Raw genomic sequence first — 16,062 nt, forward strand, 5'->3', positions numbered from 1 at the left:
AGTTTGTAAGTATTAGAGTGAATACATATTTGTAATGTAAGAAATATTGTATAAAAGAGAAAGCATTTTCAAATAAAAAATCAATAATTTTCTAGACGCTAGCCTCACTGCGCGTGCGAATTATTTAATATTTCAAGGCGCAAGCTTCACAGCGCGTTTCAAATTATTTAATATTTCAATGTGAAAAATTCTTTCGCACGGTACAGACGTGGCTGAAATGCACAGCCGACTTTTCATTATTATGAATAGCCGTGGTTAAATGTGCTTCCTTTGTCCCCACCACAGTAACGGGTCACTATTTTTGTCCTGTGCATTTATCCTTGGTAAAATAAGTTCAGCCAGATATTTGTCTACTTCTACTATAGCAGAAGCCAATCGGTCTTGCGGCCGTGTATACTGACGGACTTCAGCATCAAAGTCGTTCCACAGCAAACTTTCGCTATGATTTTCAGATGCATTTATTTGAACTGATTCAGGTGTATTTATATCTATATTGTTTTCTTCATCATAATTAAAATTTCTTCCTACTTTCGTATACAATCTCTTCACCGCCGATTTATTATTAAGATCGCTTATGAACCCGAATTTCTTGAAACGTGGGTCAAGAATAGTTGCTTGGGCTATGATATCTTTATTTTCAACTTCAAAAAAAAAAAAACGAAACGTGAATTCAACTCATGAATAATGTTTTCCCCAAATTGGGTGAAAGGGGGTTTAATTCATGAATACTAAATGTTTCTAACTGCCTGTTTAGTTGTTTTACATATAAAATTGCTAATGATACGCTTTCATACTTATCACCATTAATGGTGGTAGTAACAACCTCAAACATTTTCATTATATTCATGATTTCCTCTGCTATCAGCTATTCTTCTATAGACAATAAATCGGCACTGCTAAGTCCTTCATCTATAACACTTACGGATGATTGTATTAAAGCTGCAGCAATAAAACCACGTCTTTCATAAGAAATACTCGCTTAAGCATAACGTAAGTTGAGTTCTAGCGAGTTGCAACATCATTTATAAGTTCATAAGCGGGCAATTGCATCCTTCTTGCGTTAGTATGAAGCTGCAAATTAGCATAAGAACTTTTTCTAAAAAGCTTTACAATTGCCTTTACCTTATTCAGAACTGATTGAACCTCCATTAGTCCTGACTGTGCTACTAAATTCAAGCTACGTGCAAAACAACCCCAATGCCTAAAGCCACCCCCACCACTGCCGCCTTCATATTTGCCGCATTATCTGTGACTATTACTGCAATTTGAGTGGATAAGCCCCACTCACCTATAATACTGTTTATTTTCTTTATTAGGTTTTCACCTGTATGGCACTCTATATATGAGACGCACGCTAAGAAATCAGAAGCAAGACAAAGACTTGTCATTATCAACTATTTAATGAGCTGTTACGCTAATAAAGTTATCTTGTGCTCGGAAAGTCCATCCATCAACTGTCAAACATATAGCATATGCTCTATCTAATCGCGTTATAACTGTTTCACGATGAATTGATGGCACTAATGAGGAAGATGTCGTTTTTAGTGTTGGAAGTTGGTATACTGGATTCAACATATATAACAATTTATTGAACTCTGCATCCTCTACAACAGAAAATGGGTGGTATTCCCTACAACTCATAGTAACTACGTGTTTGTATATTTCGTGCTTTCGTTTTGATAGATTGACGTGGTTGAACAATCAAGCATGTCGTGGCCACGTCTGTAGCTAGTTGCTCATTACTTACACAGTTGTTGTTGACCTCGCTTAAAACAGCTGATGATTCTTGCCTTATTATTGTTTGTGTTGGATGTTCAGATTTCAGATGCCGGAGCAACGGACATTTTTAGCGCCTCGGAGTTTTTATACACTGTAAATGAAAGTTTTTGTAAGATTAAATTTTGTAATCAGTTTTCTGTACTGAATATTACAAGATAGCTTACCTTTTTTTTGTTTGAAACTATAGCAAAGAGAGTATGTCTCCACATGACAGGATTTTCTCTTGTTTGGTAGAAGTTCGCCATTTTTTACTAATTTTATTCTTGGTGTCTGTATAAATACATAAGTGAATATAGCAATAGACAATCACTAAGGGGCAAACAAAATAAAAAAAAAATATTTGTCCAGTTAACGATAAATATTTGTGAGATGATTATGATATACATGACCCTCATACGCAATTTCGGTTGGTACAAAAATAACTTTTGAATTAGCAAATTTTTTTATACTTTGCCCAAAGTGTAGGTGGCATTGTCCAATAGTGAGAGTTGGAATTTCAAATTTATTGTCTGTGTCAATTCATCGATTGTTTTTATTTCAGTTTTTGCCAGGCCGGGTGGCGAATTAACATTATTCAAACCCAAATTATTTTTAAAATATTTTACTATTTGTTCCATTTCCTGTTGGAAAATACCACGCGATTCTTGAACATCTTTTCCAGCTTGCTTTTTGTTTTTTTCCAAATGTTACGTTAATTTTAGTTACAGCGGGAATAACGTTTCTCCAGCAGTTTCATCATGTAACGTAGCGTTACAATAGTACGACCCCCACTGTAACCCTTTCTCCTACGCCTGAGACCCCCCTCTCTAACCCTTTTCCACCTACGCCTGAGAGTATACATACATAGCACATTAACAGGTAGCCAACATCAGCAGTTACATACCAATGCATGCGAATAGCATTGGGCGATAACAATAATTTGCACACGGCACGCCAACATCAGCAGCCACATACCAACGCATGCGAATAGCATTTGGCGATACCAATAATTTGCACACGGCACGCTGTTGTCATTTCATTCCTCGCAGGTTAGTCAGAGGAAGTGGTTGCTTTACTAAGCAACCCAGTTACTCCTCTGACTAGCTGAGTGGAAGGGGTGCGGCCTCGGCACTGTTCACCCCTTGCTTGCGGGGACAACGGGTTGTCGCCTTTATGGTTTTCCCGCCCGTGTCCCAGCTAAGTAAGGGGGGGCCCGCCGTCTTAGGACTACCCGCCCCTTCCTCTCAGCTAAGGCTCCGACCGACCCGGTTCGGCAGCTGCGTAGCGTGGTGCCTTCGGGCCCAGTTTCTTCTCGCAGCCACCGAACCGGCAAGGGCAGAGCTGGTGCACTGCCCCCAGCACCTTACCTTAGTGTGCAACCACGGGGGAGCGATGTCCAGCGGACGAGCCAATCCCCCCTCCACCACGGAGTGGAAAGGGGCGCTGTCAGGGAACGGGCCACCCTCACTTGCGGGGACAACGGGTTGTCGTCTTTCTGGTTTTCTCGCCCATGTCCCAGCTAGGTGGGGGGGGGGGGGGGGGGGCCCGCCGCCTTATGACCATCCGGCCCTTTTCCCCTCCGTCCCGGCCCGGCCGTCGACCGGTCCAGCAGCTAAAGGGGCTACCGCTGTGCCGTAAGGTGCACTCCCCCTCAGCCCCTGGATCGGCCGACGGAGTTCCTGCTGGTACAACTCCGCGTCCAGCCCTGCATTCGGGCGGGCATGGAGGCGGTGGTGTCCAGATGGCGGACCGGCATTAACCCTAACCCTTGTCATTCCTCGCAGGTCCCTCTACCGCCGCCACTGAGACAGCACCCGTATCGGAAGCCACCCGCAACAGCCGCCATTGGAAACCCCCTCCGAGAAGGTAATCACGTGGAACGGTTGTCCTGACACCCCGCCCTGACCGCACCACTGGTACGCGCTCCGTTGCCTCTTTGTTGTTGTGACTATCCTACCGCCGTTGCGCTGCCACTATCAGCCGCCCGCTATCCTACCGCCGTTGCGCTGCCACTGTCAGCCGCCCGCTATCCTGCCGCCGTTGCGCTGCTACCCTCAGCCGCCCGCTATCCTACCGCCGTTGCGCCGCTGCTGCGACGACCGTCAGCTGCGCGCTATCCAACCGCCGTCGCACCGCTGCTACGACGACCGCTAGCCGCTGCCACCTTATCACCGTCCATCCAGTTCGCTGGTGCTTTCACTACGTCTATACCGCTACTCCCATCCGTCCGCTAATACCCTTCGCCGTCCTAATACCGCCACTGCGCACATACTGCTGTGCCAACCCGTCCGCTAATACTTTCCGCCGTCCAGCCAATGCGCTCATACCACTGTACCAATCCGTCCGCCGATACTGTCCGCGGTCCGGCCGCCGCGCTGATCCCGCCGCTGCTACCGGACAACCGCACCATCCCGCCCGCTACTGCACCGCCGCTAAACCACCGTACCGACCCCCTCCGCTATTACTACGCCCGTTAGCCGCCGCTCGCCTCCCTTCCCCGCCATCTTTGTGCGGAAAGCTGCTGCCCTCACTACCCGTTGAGCCGTTTGTGTGTGTGTATTCGTCATTAACACATAACTACTGTGTTCTTATTAATTGGGGGTTTGTGGGACCTCGAATTGACCCTGGATTGACTGAGTGCTACCTCAGCCTTCGACAAAACCCACCTCATAAATGGCGACCGAGCAGGGACCCTCCTCCGCAGATGACAGTGGAAAACCAAACACAACATCCACCAACACTGCCGGGGCGGGTTCGACGAACACACTATTAGAAACAACAAACACACCGGCCCCCGAAGGTACAACGTTGACCACCGACTCGCTCAACTGGATCTACCTACTCAAGAGGGAGAGGCTAATCGAGGAGTGCAGGAAACACCATATCAAGGTGGAAGGCCAAACCGTAGCCGAACTGCGTCGCGCACTGAGCACATATGTGCGAGCCAAACGCACAAGAAACTCAAGCGAAGACCTGCTGAAAGAGCTAGAGAGAGAAGTGACTGAAGAAGAGGGGAAATCCGCTACGCTATCCCAGCCAACAACACAACAAATCCCTTCGATCCAGATCCACGGCCCCCAACCACACGCGGGGCAGAGAGAACACGCATCACCGAAGCGAGATGAAATGAGTGACGGTGAGCTGATGAATACCGTTCGTCGCTGGGATTTGCATTTTTCGGGCGAAGAGTCGCTGCACGAGTTTCTTGAAAGGATAAAGGAGCTCGCCGAATGCTACCGCATCCCCGTTGATCGGCTCCTCCCAACGCTGCCGGAACTTCTGCGGGGGAAAGCACTGCAATGGTACCGCGTCCGCAAACAACACATACACCGTTGGAACGATTTTCGGAGGGAGGTGCAGAATTTTTTTTACCTAAGCGTCACTTACGACATCTGGAAGATGCCATCCGACAACGCAAACAGCAAGGCCAAGGACTACATCCTCGCGCTAGAAACACTAATCCGCCGGCACCCGACGATGTGTGAGGAAAATCACCTAGAACGGATCTACGACGGTCTACGCGTGGAATACCGCCTTTTCGTCAAACGCAGCAAGTTTCGGACGATCGAGGAGCTCTTGGAGATAACGGAGGAGTATGAGCTGCTAAGAGGCGAAGAAGCAAAACAGGGAAAGATGGTGGCCCACAGCCTATACCACCTGCACATGGAGTACGACAGAAAGGAGCGCTGTTGGCGCTGCAAGGAACGTGGATACCACCGCTTCCAATGCAAGGCCTCCTGGAGGAAGTTCTGCTCCCGGTGTGGCCAGGACAACATCCTCTCCAGGGACTGCCCCTGCCCACCGATGACCCCAATTATCGAGAGCGCATCCAGGACGCCGCCCAACGCTATTAAAGGAAACCGCAAAGAACCATACGGCCGACCAGACAAACAAAGTGAACCACCCGCCAGCAAACCAGCTGCAAAAGCACAACTAGATGGCCGAATCTATATACCAGTGGTCATCGAAGGCATGAGCGTACGCGCACTAGTAGACACTGGTGCCACCCTATCCTACGTGGACGACACCGTACGGAAACACCTGGAAAAGAAAAACATTAGGGCGCGCCCCAACAAGCGAAGCATCCAGCAGGCAGGCCAGACGTGCGTCTTTACCTCAAACTCTTACCCAGAAAAAATTGCGTATCAAGGACGAACAACAGAGGCAATGCTGTCCGTCATCCCGAACTTGGCTGAGCAGGTAATCCTGGGAATGGACTTCCTACGGAAAAGGGGAATCGTCCTTATGCTAGATGGCCAGCCGCTGGAAGCCACCGTGACCAAGAGGGCACCCGAACTAGACACGCTATGCGCCTTAACGAATCGAGAACACTTGAGCGACGACCAGAATACGTAGCTGCGGAACTTCGTGGCACACCACCAAGAGCGGTTTGGCAAAATTACCGGGCCAAGCACAGCAGCCGAGCATACGATTCTCCTCAAGCACAACCGCCCACTGAAGCAACGATACTACCCCCGCAACCCGGCCATGCAACAAGTCATCAACGAGGAGGTGGACGAGTTACTAAGGGGAGCAAGAATAGAGCCGTCGCGAAGCGCATACAGCTCGCCAATCGTGCTAGTCCGCAAAAAACAGGGCACACGCCGCACCGCTCAACCAATTACTAAAGAAAGGACAAGCCTGGACATGGGGAACGCCGCAAGAAACGCCTTTCAGGCGCTCAAAGACAGGCTTACCAATGCACCCGTACTCTGCTGCCCCGACTTCGGCAAGCCATTTTTTCTACAAACCGACGCGAGCGGGGAAGGACTCGGCGTCGTGCTCTACCAACGCCATTCCGACCAAGAGAACGTAATAGCTTATGTCAGCCGTAGCTTAACGGAACTTGATAAACACTACTCGGCCACCGAACAGGAATGCCTAGCCGTGCTGTGGGGAATACGCAAAATGAGACCATATCTGGAGGGATACCGTTCCACTGTTATCACTGATCACCATTCACTAAAATGGCTACATTCGTTGCAAAATCCCTCAGGACGGCTGGCACGATGGGCCCTAGAGCTGCAACAATACAATTTTGATATAGAATACCGTAAGGGAGCACAAAATGTTGTAGCCGACGGGCTTTACGGTGCCCGCTGCCATCTACCGACCCGGATACACTATACACAATAGACACCAACGCGAGCGACTGGTATGCAAAGAAATCCAAACAAGTAAATCAGCAACCGCAGGCCAATCCAGACTACCAGGTGATAGAGAACCGCCTTTTCCGCTACATCCCACCAAAAAACCAAATATCACGAGCGCCACAATGGAAACTATGTGTACCAACCGATAGACGAGAAGACGTCCTACGAAAAGTCCACGACGCCGCTGCCGCCGGTCATCTTGGCGCGAAGAAAACACTCAAAAGAGCGCAAGAAAATTATTACTGGCCTCAAATGTTCCGCGATGTACTTAAGAATGTACGGAAATGCATCAAGTGTGCCGAATATAAGGTAGAACAGAGTAGCTCGGCAGGATTGATGGCAACGATGCAATGTTCACGACCGTGGGAGATAGTAACCGCCAACTTCATCGGACCACTACCGCGTTCCAAATTAGGCAACACGTGCCTCCTCGTCATGGTGGACAAGTTTTCCAAATGGGTAGAGATGATCCCAGTACGCCAAGCAACAACGGCCAGCGTTATCAAAGCGCTGAAAGAAAGGATAATATACCGATTTGGTTGCCCGAAGACCTTCCTCACTGACAATGGGAAGCAGTTCGTAGGGAAAGCGTTGAAGTCATTCCTGAGCGACCACCGCATCGAACATAAGTTCACCGCAGCATACGCACCCCACGGGAACACGACGGAGCGAACCAACCGAGTCATCAAGGCAATGATAGCGCAGCGTCCCAAGAAAGACCACCGCACATGGGATCAAGAGATTCCCCAAATCGCGTTCGAAATAAATACAGCGAGTGCACGAGTGAGTACACGAGTCCACGCAAGCTTCCGCGGCGGAAATAAACTTCGGACGGAACCTAACAGCACCACAGCAAATACGAAAGGAGGGAGCAGTACCAGTGGAGCCACCTACAGTACCGATATCCATCACCAAGCTATGGGAAGAAATAAAGACCCACCTGCAAGAAGCTTCAAGTCAGCAGAAAAAAATATTACGATTTGCGCAGAAGGCCGTGGAAGCCAAAGATAGGAGACAGGGTGATGAAACGAGATCACCCTCTCTCCTCCGCAGCAAACAGCTTTGCCCAAAAACTATCACCGAAATTTTCCGGCCCATACCTGGTGGTGGAGTACATCTCAACAAATACGGTGAAACTGGCCCACGTCGAACTACACAAACAACCGGTGCACGCGCACTTACAAGATCTAAAGCCGTGCGAATTTTAAAATACAGTACGCAAACGGAAACGCAAAACAATCGACAACATGGGCAGAAAAAACCGCCAACCAGCCCACCAGACTCGCCAAAGCCGATCCGCCCATGGCGCCCCCCATTTGAAGCAACTCCATGGCCACCCAACAAGTGAGGATGAAAACCAAAACTGAAGACCACGCGCTGGTGAACATAGCGGGGATGAAACGCCTTGTAAAATATACAGATGACGATGAGAAGCAGCAACCAAAACGGAGGAAAAAGAAGATGCATAATTTACTTACCTTATATTATTACATTATTGTAAAAAACAAAACAAAACAAATTTTTTATGAAGAGGGAATTTTTTTGACATAGGCACACAGTAAAGTGGACGCGGTACAGTAGGAAAACGGTAATAGTCGAGTAATCTTCGCCACCCCAACAAAAAAAGTACCTCATGAATCTTTCTTTTTATACATACATCCTTAGTTTTAAGGAAAATGAAATTTATTAAACACGTAATGTTAGCATTAACTCAATTAGACATAAATGGAATGACTGTGTATTTTATGAGAAAAAAATATTAATAAAACGATGCACGCATACACACCGGCAGAGCTGGCATAACGGCACACACACAACCGCTAGGCTAGGCCTGGCGTGATACTCCTCTTCCTCTCTGCAGCTTTCCGTCAACCGAAGTGGGAGGCGGACTGTAACGTAGCGTTACAATAGTACGACCCGCACTGTAACCCTTTCTCCTACGCATGAGACCCCCACTCTAACCCCTTTTCACCTACGCCTGAGAGTATACATACATAGCACATTAACAGGTAGCCAACATCAGCAGCCACATTCCAACGCATGCGAATAGCATTTGGCGATACCAATAATTTGCACACGGCACACCAACTCACAGCAGTATAAAAGAGGACGAATTGGCTGTTGTCATTTCATTCCTCGCAGGTTAGTCAGAGGAAGTGGTTGCTTTACTAAGCAACCCAGTCACTCCTATGACTAGCTGAGTGGAAGGGGTGCGGCCTCGGCACTGGTCACCCCTTGCTTGCGGACACAACGGGTTGTCGCCTTTATGGTTTTCCCGCCCGTGTCCCAGCTAAGTAAGGGGGGGGGGGGGGGGGCTCACCGCCTTAGGACTACCCCGCCCCTTCCCCTCAGCTAAGGCTCCAACCGACCCGGTTCGGCAGCTGCGTAGCGTGGTGCCTTCGGGCCCAGTTTCTCCTCGCAGCCACCGAACCGGCAAGGGCAGAGCTGGTGCACCGCCCCCCGCCCCCCACAGAACCTTACCATAGTGTGCAACCACGGGGGAGCGATGTCCAGGGGACGAGCCAATCCCCCCCTCCACCACGGAGTGGAAAGGGGTGCTGTCAGGGAACGGGTCACCCTCACTTGCGGGGACAACGGGTTGTCGCCTTATGGCCATCCGGCCCTTTTCCCCTCCGTCCCGGCCCGGCCGTCGACCGGTCCAGCAGATAAAGGGGCTACCGCTGTGCCGTAAGGTGCACTCCACCTCAGCCCCTGGATCGGGCGACGGAATTCCTGCTGGTACAACTCCGCGTCCAGCCCTGCATTCGTGCGGGCATGGAGGCGGTGGTGTCCAGCTGACGGACCGGCATTAACCCGAACTCTTGTCATTCCTCGCAGGTCCCTCTACCGCCGCCACTGAGACAGCACCCGTATCGGAAGCCACCCGCAACAGCCGCCATTGGAAACCCCCTCCGAGAAGGTAATCACGTGGAACGGTTGTCCTAACACCCCGCCCTGAGCACACTACTGGTACGCGCTCCGTTGCCTCTTTGTTGTTGTCGCTATCCTACCGCCGTTTCGCTGCCGCTGTCAGCCGATCGCTACCCTGCCGCCGTTGCGCTGCCACTGTCAGCCGACCGCTATCCTGCCGCCGTTGCGCTGCTACCGTCAGCCGCCCGCTATCCTACCGCCGTTGCGCCGCTGCTGCGACGACCGTCAGCTGCCCGCTATCCAACCGCCGTCGCACCGCTGCTACGACGACCGATATCCGCTGCCACCTTATCACCGTCCATCCAGTTCGCTGGTGCTGTCCCTACGTCTATACCGCTACTCCCACCCGTCCGCTAATACTGTCCGCCGTCCAGCCGCCGTGCTAATCCCGCCACTGCGCACATACTGCTGTGCCAACCCGTCCGCTAATACTGTCCGCCGTCCATCCACTGCGCTCGTACCACTGTACCAATCCGGCCGCCGCGCTGATCCCGCCGCTGTTCCCGGACAACCGAACTATCCCGCCCGCTACGGCACCGACTTCCTCCGCTATAACTACGCCCGTTAGCCGCCGCTCGCCTACCTCCCCCGTCATCTTTGTGCAGAAAGCTGCTGCCCTCACTACCCGTCGAGCCGTGTGTGTGTGTGTATTTGTCATTAACACATAACTACTGTGTTCTTATTAAGTGGGGGTTAGTGGGACCTCGACTCGACCCTGAATTGACTGAGTGCTACCTCAGCCTTCGACAAAACCCACCTCATAATCACTTTCCTAATATACTCATTTTGCGGTTCCATACGTTGCGCGCGTATCAGAATATGGCGTGTACATTCATACTCACCTGTGGGGATATAAAAACAAAATTTTTTTGAATTTATTGTTTAAAGAGATGAACAGTGGCAATATGTAAAAATGTTTCAACTATCTTTTATTTGGGTCTAAACTATGTCTTGGTTCGGTTCTTTAAGTGGGGGCCTTGGCTTTATCACACATCACACCGTGCAATATAGTATATTTCAACCCAACATCAGCCGCAGGGAAAAAACTTTAGAAAGTCAAGGCATTACCATCCGGTCAGGCGATGTTCACCTAGAAATAATAAACATCTATATCCCTCCTGCCACCTGCTGTCCAAGTCTCCCTGATATTAGTACGTTACTCTGTGGTGAAAACCGCCTTATCCTTTGCGATTTCAACGCTCACCACTTTGGCATTCTGTCACATCTCACCTGATATCTCAATCGGCAGCGCAGAGCTCATAAACTGCGTTGATTGGCAACCGATGATTACTTTAGCACCTGTCCATACTCATTCCAGTACATCGACCTGCCAATTTCATCACCCGCTGCTCTTCTTACTATATTGCAAATGTATACAGAAGTTGAATGGAGCGTTGGAGAAGATGGTGAAGTTGGACGTCCCGTGGAGGGATTAAGTTTAATTGATGCAGTTATGCCCGTAGTCAAAGCACCCAAGACACCAGCTACAAAATCAGAAACAGGTAAAGCGGGTGGTGGCATTAGTAGTGGAGCAAACCCTTCTGCGACTGGAACAGGCGGTGTATTTAAAACAGAAATTAAAACCGAGATTAACTCTACTGGGTCAACAAAAGACAACGAAAAAACTGCTGGAAGTGATACAACAACAACATCTTCAGAATCTAATGAAACAGAGGGTAACGCAAATATCATATATCTTTATCTTTATTATGTCAAATGGTAACAATCTTACTGATTAGATTACAGGTTAACTTAGTACTAGTTTAACAACTTTAAAGTAAGGTTTACTGAGATACAAATTCTACAAGACCTCTTAGAGAGAAACTGGAGTAATTCGAACGCAACACTTCAACGCGGAATGTACTGTGAAAGCGGAGAGCTCTGTTAGGGACATTGAAAGTCAACTGCCCAAGTAGTTTGGAGCCTTCAGTGGCTCAAAAATACCCATTACGTTTTGAATAAATCGTCTAAATTCAAGTGGAAAGACATTGATAAGCATGCATCTTGCATTGTAGGGTGACAGGGGATTAACAAAGTGTAGAAGTTGGAGAGCAAATCGTATGAACTTGCGCTGAATTCTTTCAATTCTTAAAGAGTGTGAAGAGTATATCGGATTCCATATGACTGAAGCATACTCTAGCTTGGAACGCACTAAGGCATTGTATAGGATTTTCCTGGTGTATGGGTCCTTGAAATCTTTAGCATATCGTCGCAAGAAAGCTAAGTTGGTATAAGCCTTTGAAATGAGAAAGCTTGTATGATTACCAAAATTGACGCAAGAGTTACATTTGAAATCGAGTACGCTAAAGAAAACACATTCATAGACTTAGTATGCATTATGTGACAGCATTTATTTATATTGAGTCGCAGATTATTTTGAAAGGCCCAACTATTAATAGTATTCAGATCTTCTTGCAGACGCAATGCATCAGAAGTACAGAAGATCCTCAGAAAGATTTTTAAGTCAACATAAAGCAAATAATTTGCATTGTTTATGCATGAGCCAACATCATTAGAAACATTAAAAACAAAATAGGACCAAAGATGCTACTTTGTGTTACACCCGAGGTTGCTGAAAATTCATAAGATTTAGTTTTCTCGATTCCAAGCAAAAGAGATTCTATCTTCCAAATAGGACTTCAGCCACGACAGAAAGCTTGAATGAAAGCCCAAGTTTTCAAGTTTCCACAGAAGTAATTTATACGAAACTGTGTCAAAAGCCGTAGAAAAATCCGTATATATGGTTTCAACTTGACATCCATCCTTGAACCCAGAGACAAAAAACTGAGAGAAGACAGCCAGATTTGTGACAGTCGAACGTCCTCCAATAAAACCATGCTGACATGTATCGACTATTCTATTGATAGCGAATGATAAATAATTTGTATCTACCTTTTCAAAAAGTTTTGAGGTTGACCTGTAATTCTTTACTTCATTTTTGTTACCAGATTTCAAGAGAGGGCTTATAGAGCCTGCTTCCAGCGTTCAACAAAACCGGCAGTCGATAGCGAAATATTGAATATATGGTACAATGGCACACATAGAGAAATACTACACTTCATATATAAAAAAGAGGACAGGCCATCTATATCATTTTTGAATGAGGACTGTAAAGAGGATATACCCAAGATAATATCGGTTTCAGATATAGAGAACGACCCAAAGTCTAAAGGTTTCTATCACTAAAATCCCTGTTATCAAAGTTATCCGCCTCAACAACAAAAATAGATTTAAAAAATTCAGCAAAAAGATTTACTGAATCGACCATACTATTAGAGCAAATGTCATTAAATTTAACACAGGTTGGTATATTAGAACAACCTTTCTTTGAACGAACATAGTTCCAAAAAGATTTAGGATTAAGTTTCAACTCATCTTCAACTCGAGAAACGTACTTATTGTACAAAAACTTATCCAAAACATTGAACTGCGTCATATAAGAGGTATACTGATCTTTAAAAGCACTATCACTGGTTGCCTTCTACAATTTGAAGTACTTATTTCTTTGATTTTTCAACTTTTTCAACCTAGCATTGTACAAGGGTAGTTTGGAACCTTAAACGGAAAGAGAGAGAAATTCCTACTGAATATGTCAACCAACTATAGCAGAAAAGCATCGAAACATTCAGTTGCATTTTTAGGAAAGAAAATATATGTCCAGTCTATTTCAGATATGAGAGAGTTTGGAGATGCATAATTTGCATCCTTAAAGTTATAGCAGCGCCCATAATTTTTAATATTGTTTTTCGGCACTAGGTCGAAGAATTCTAAAGATGAATATAATGCTACGTGATGCATATCTGATTTATATATAGGAAAATCACATTCAGTCAAGTAAGTGAGGTTCTCATCGACAAAAATTAGGTCCAAAATATTGTTCACGAAACTGTTAATCTGAATTAGATTGGCACTAAAAAGGGTGCCTAAGAAATTGATCTCGTGGGGATGATGAACATTAGTAGGTGTTAAGATATCGTCATTTAGTAATTTCGACCAAACTACCTTACACCAATTAAAATCCCCCAAGACGCAAAAATTACTATCACCATTATCTTCATATAGGTCAAATATGTTACTGACATGAGCACAGTCAGCGAATCTATGCTGCAAGGCGGAATGTAAGAAACGCAGATAAATAAATTGCCTGAAGGCCCAGTAATACAGACACAAAGCTGGTTCAAGAGAGAGTCACCATAAATTACTAGTTCAAGTGGTACCACAAGTGCAGCAACAGTTGGATCAGCCAATACCACTGCAGGAGGTGGGCAGCCGCATCTAATAATACAACATACGATGCTGGTAACAAAAAGGCAACTGGGAGTGATGGTACACAGAAGGCAAGGTATTGGAATCTAAGTCGTGATTTTTCGGCAAGTGGCTCTGGTGATAGAACCGCACGCGTATGGTATATGTCTGATGCGACAACCAGTGTTAATCAATTGGTGCTACGTCATTGCACACAAAAAGGTGACGCCGAAGTTTCGAGCAACAAATATGCAACATCATTAGGTTGGATTGTAAGTTTTAATGTGTGTTTAATTTAAATTTGCAGTTTTATAAAGATCTATCTCTTTTGTTAATGGTGTGACGGCACATTACTAGCTACTGGCAGTTATGGTGGTTATGCATGCATCTGGGAAACAGACTTGCGTTGGCATCTACGTTAGGTCAACATAAAGCACCAATATATTTTGAAATGAAATAAATAAATAAAATAAATGTAAGACGCGATAACCTCCGAAGAGATCTAAGGCCGAGCTTCTCTTCCAATTTGCGTCGTGCTCCTCTTGATTCTTCCCTACAAATTGGCCGGACGGGACCTACATGTTTTATGCCGACTCCGGACGGCATCTGCAAGGCAGATGAGTTTTCACTGAGAGCTTTTCATGGCAGAAATACAATCGGAGCGCTTGCCAGACACTGCCGAGGGGCGACCCCGCTTAGAAACATTTTCTTCTAATTGAAAAATCTTATTTCTAAAATTTTGATGTTGCTTTGCCCGGGAGTTGAACCCAGGGCATACGGTGTGATAGGCGGAGCACGCTACCATCACACCACGGTGGCCGCCATGAAATGAAATAAGCGTGGCAATTTCATGCTCTCAGCTGGTGTCGATAAAATTACCGCTATTTGGGATGCATCAACTGGACAATGTAGTCAAAAATTTTCATTTCACAATGCGCCTGAACTCGATGTTGATTAGTAAACGAATGTATCATTTGTTTCATGCAGCACAGATCAACGTATACAAGTATGCCGTTTGGGTCATACCAATGAAGATTAACGCCATTAAATTGTGTCCACAGGGGCTCTTACTATCCTCTTGCTCAGATGATATCACTTTCAAAATTTGAAGTATGAAACAAGATAAATGTTGTCATGATTTACAAGCTCATTCATAAAAACTACACACCATTAAACTGTCTCCTACTGGACCCGGTACACAAAATCCAAATACAAATATAATACTAGCATCTGCGTCATTCGGTTCGACTGTACGTTTATGGGATGCGACTCGTGGCACTTGCATACACACCATAACGTAAAATACAAAACCAGTATATTTAGTTGACTTTAGTCCGGATGGGAAATATTAGGCTTCGGGCAGTTTCGATAAATATTTACACGTTGTTGTTCTAGATTTGAGAACAACTTAAATTAAAAAAATTTTTAGATTTAATGTTATGTTTGGTTTTACTGGTCTGTAGATAATTAATTATTATATTAATTTGTGTTCTCAAGACCAAGTTTGTTATTTTTGTAAAATGTATTTTACAAGTTATATTATGATTCAAGGTTCGATTCGAGCTCAAGGCCAGAACAATAATTTTTTTCTAATGATAATTATTGTTATTTCTTTAATATGTCTAAATTTGGAAAATTTTATTTTGTTTTTGGAACAGTAAGTAGAAAATTTTTCAGACAACCTGCCATAGCTGCGCAGATAGATCCATTTCGAAGGGTGCTAAGCCTTCATCATCAGTACGCTTTAGGCATGCTGCGCTAACCATTAGGTATACATGCCTAAAGCGTACTGATGATGAAGGCTTAGCACCCTTCGAAATGGATCTATCTGCGCAGCTATGGTAGGTTGTCTGAAACATTTTCTACTTACAATTCCAAAAACAAAATACAATTTTTCAAATTTAGAAAAATTAAAAAAATAACAATAATTATCATTAGAAAAAAATTATTGTTCTGGCCTTGAGCTCGAATCGAA

At 45.9% G+C, this 16,062-nt stretch overlaps 1 pseudogene; it reads left to right on the plus strand.

Annotated features, from left to right (window-relative positions):
* The first annotated feature begins 11,211 nt into the window (after positions 1–11,211).
* LOC137239315 (F-box-like/WD repeat-containing protein ebi) lies at positions 11,212–15,499 on the plus strand (annotated as a pseudogene).
* The last annotated feature ends 563 nt before the right edge of the window (positions 15,500–16,062 follow it).

The sequence above is a fragment of the Eurosta solidaginis genome, chromosome 1, assembly GCF_040869045.1.
Source record: "Eurosta solidaginis isolate ZX-2024a chromosome 1, ASM4086904v1, whole genome shotgun sequence".
In the NCBI taxonomy this organism is placed as follows: Eukaryota; Metazoa; Arthropoda; class Insecta; order Diptera; family Tephritidae; genus Eurosta; species Eurosta solidaginis.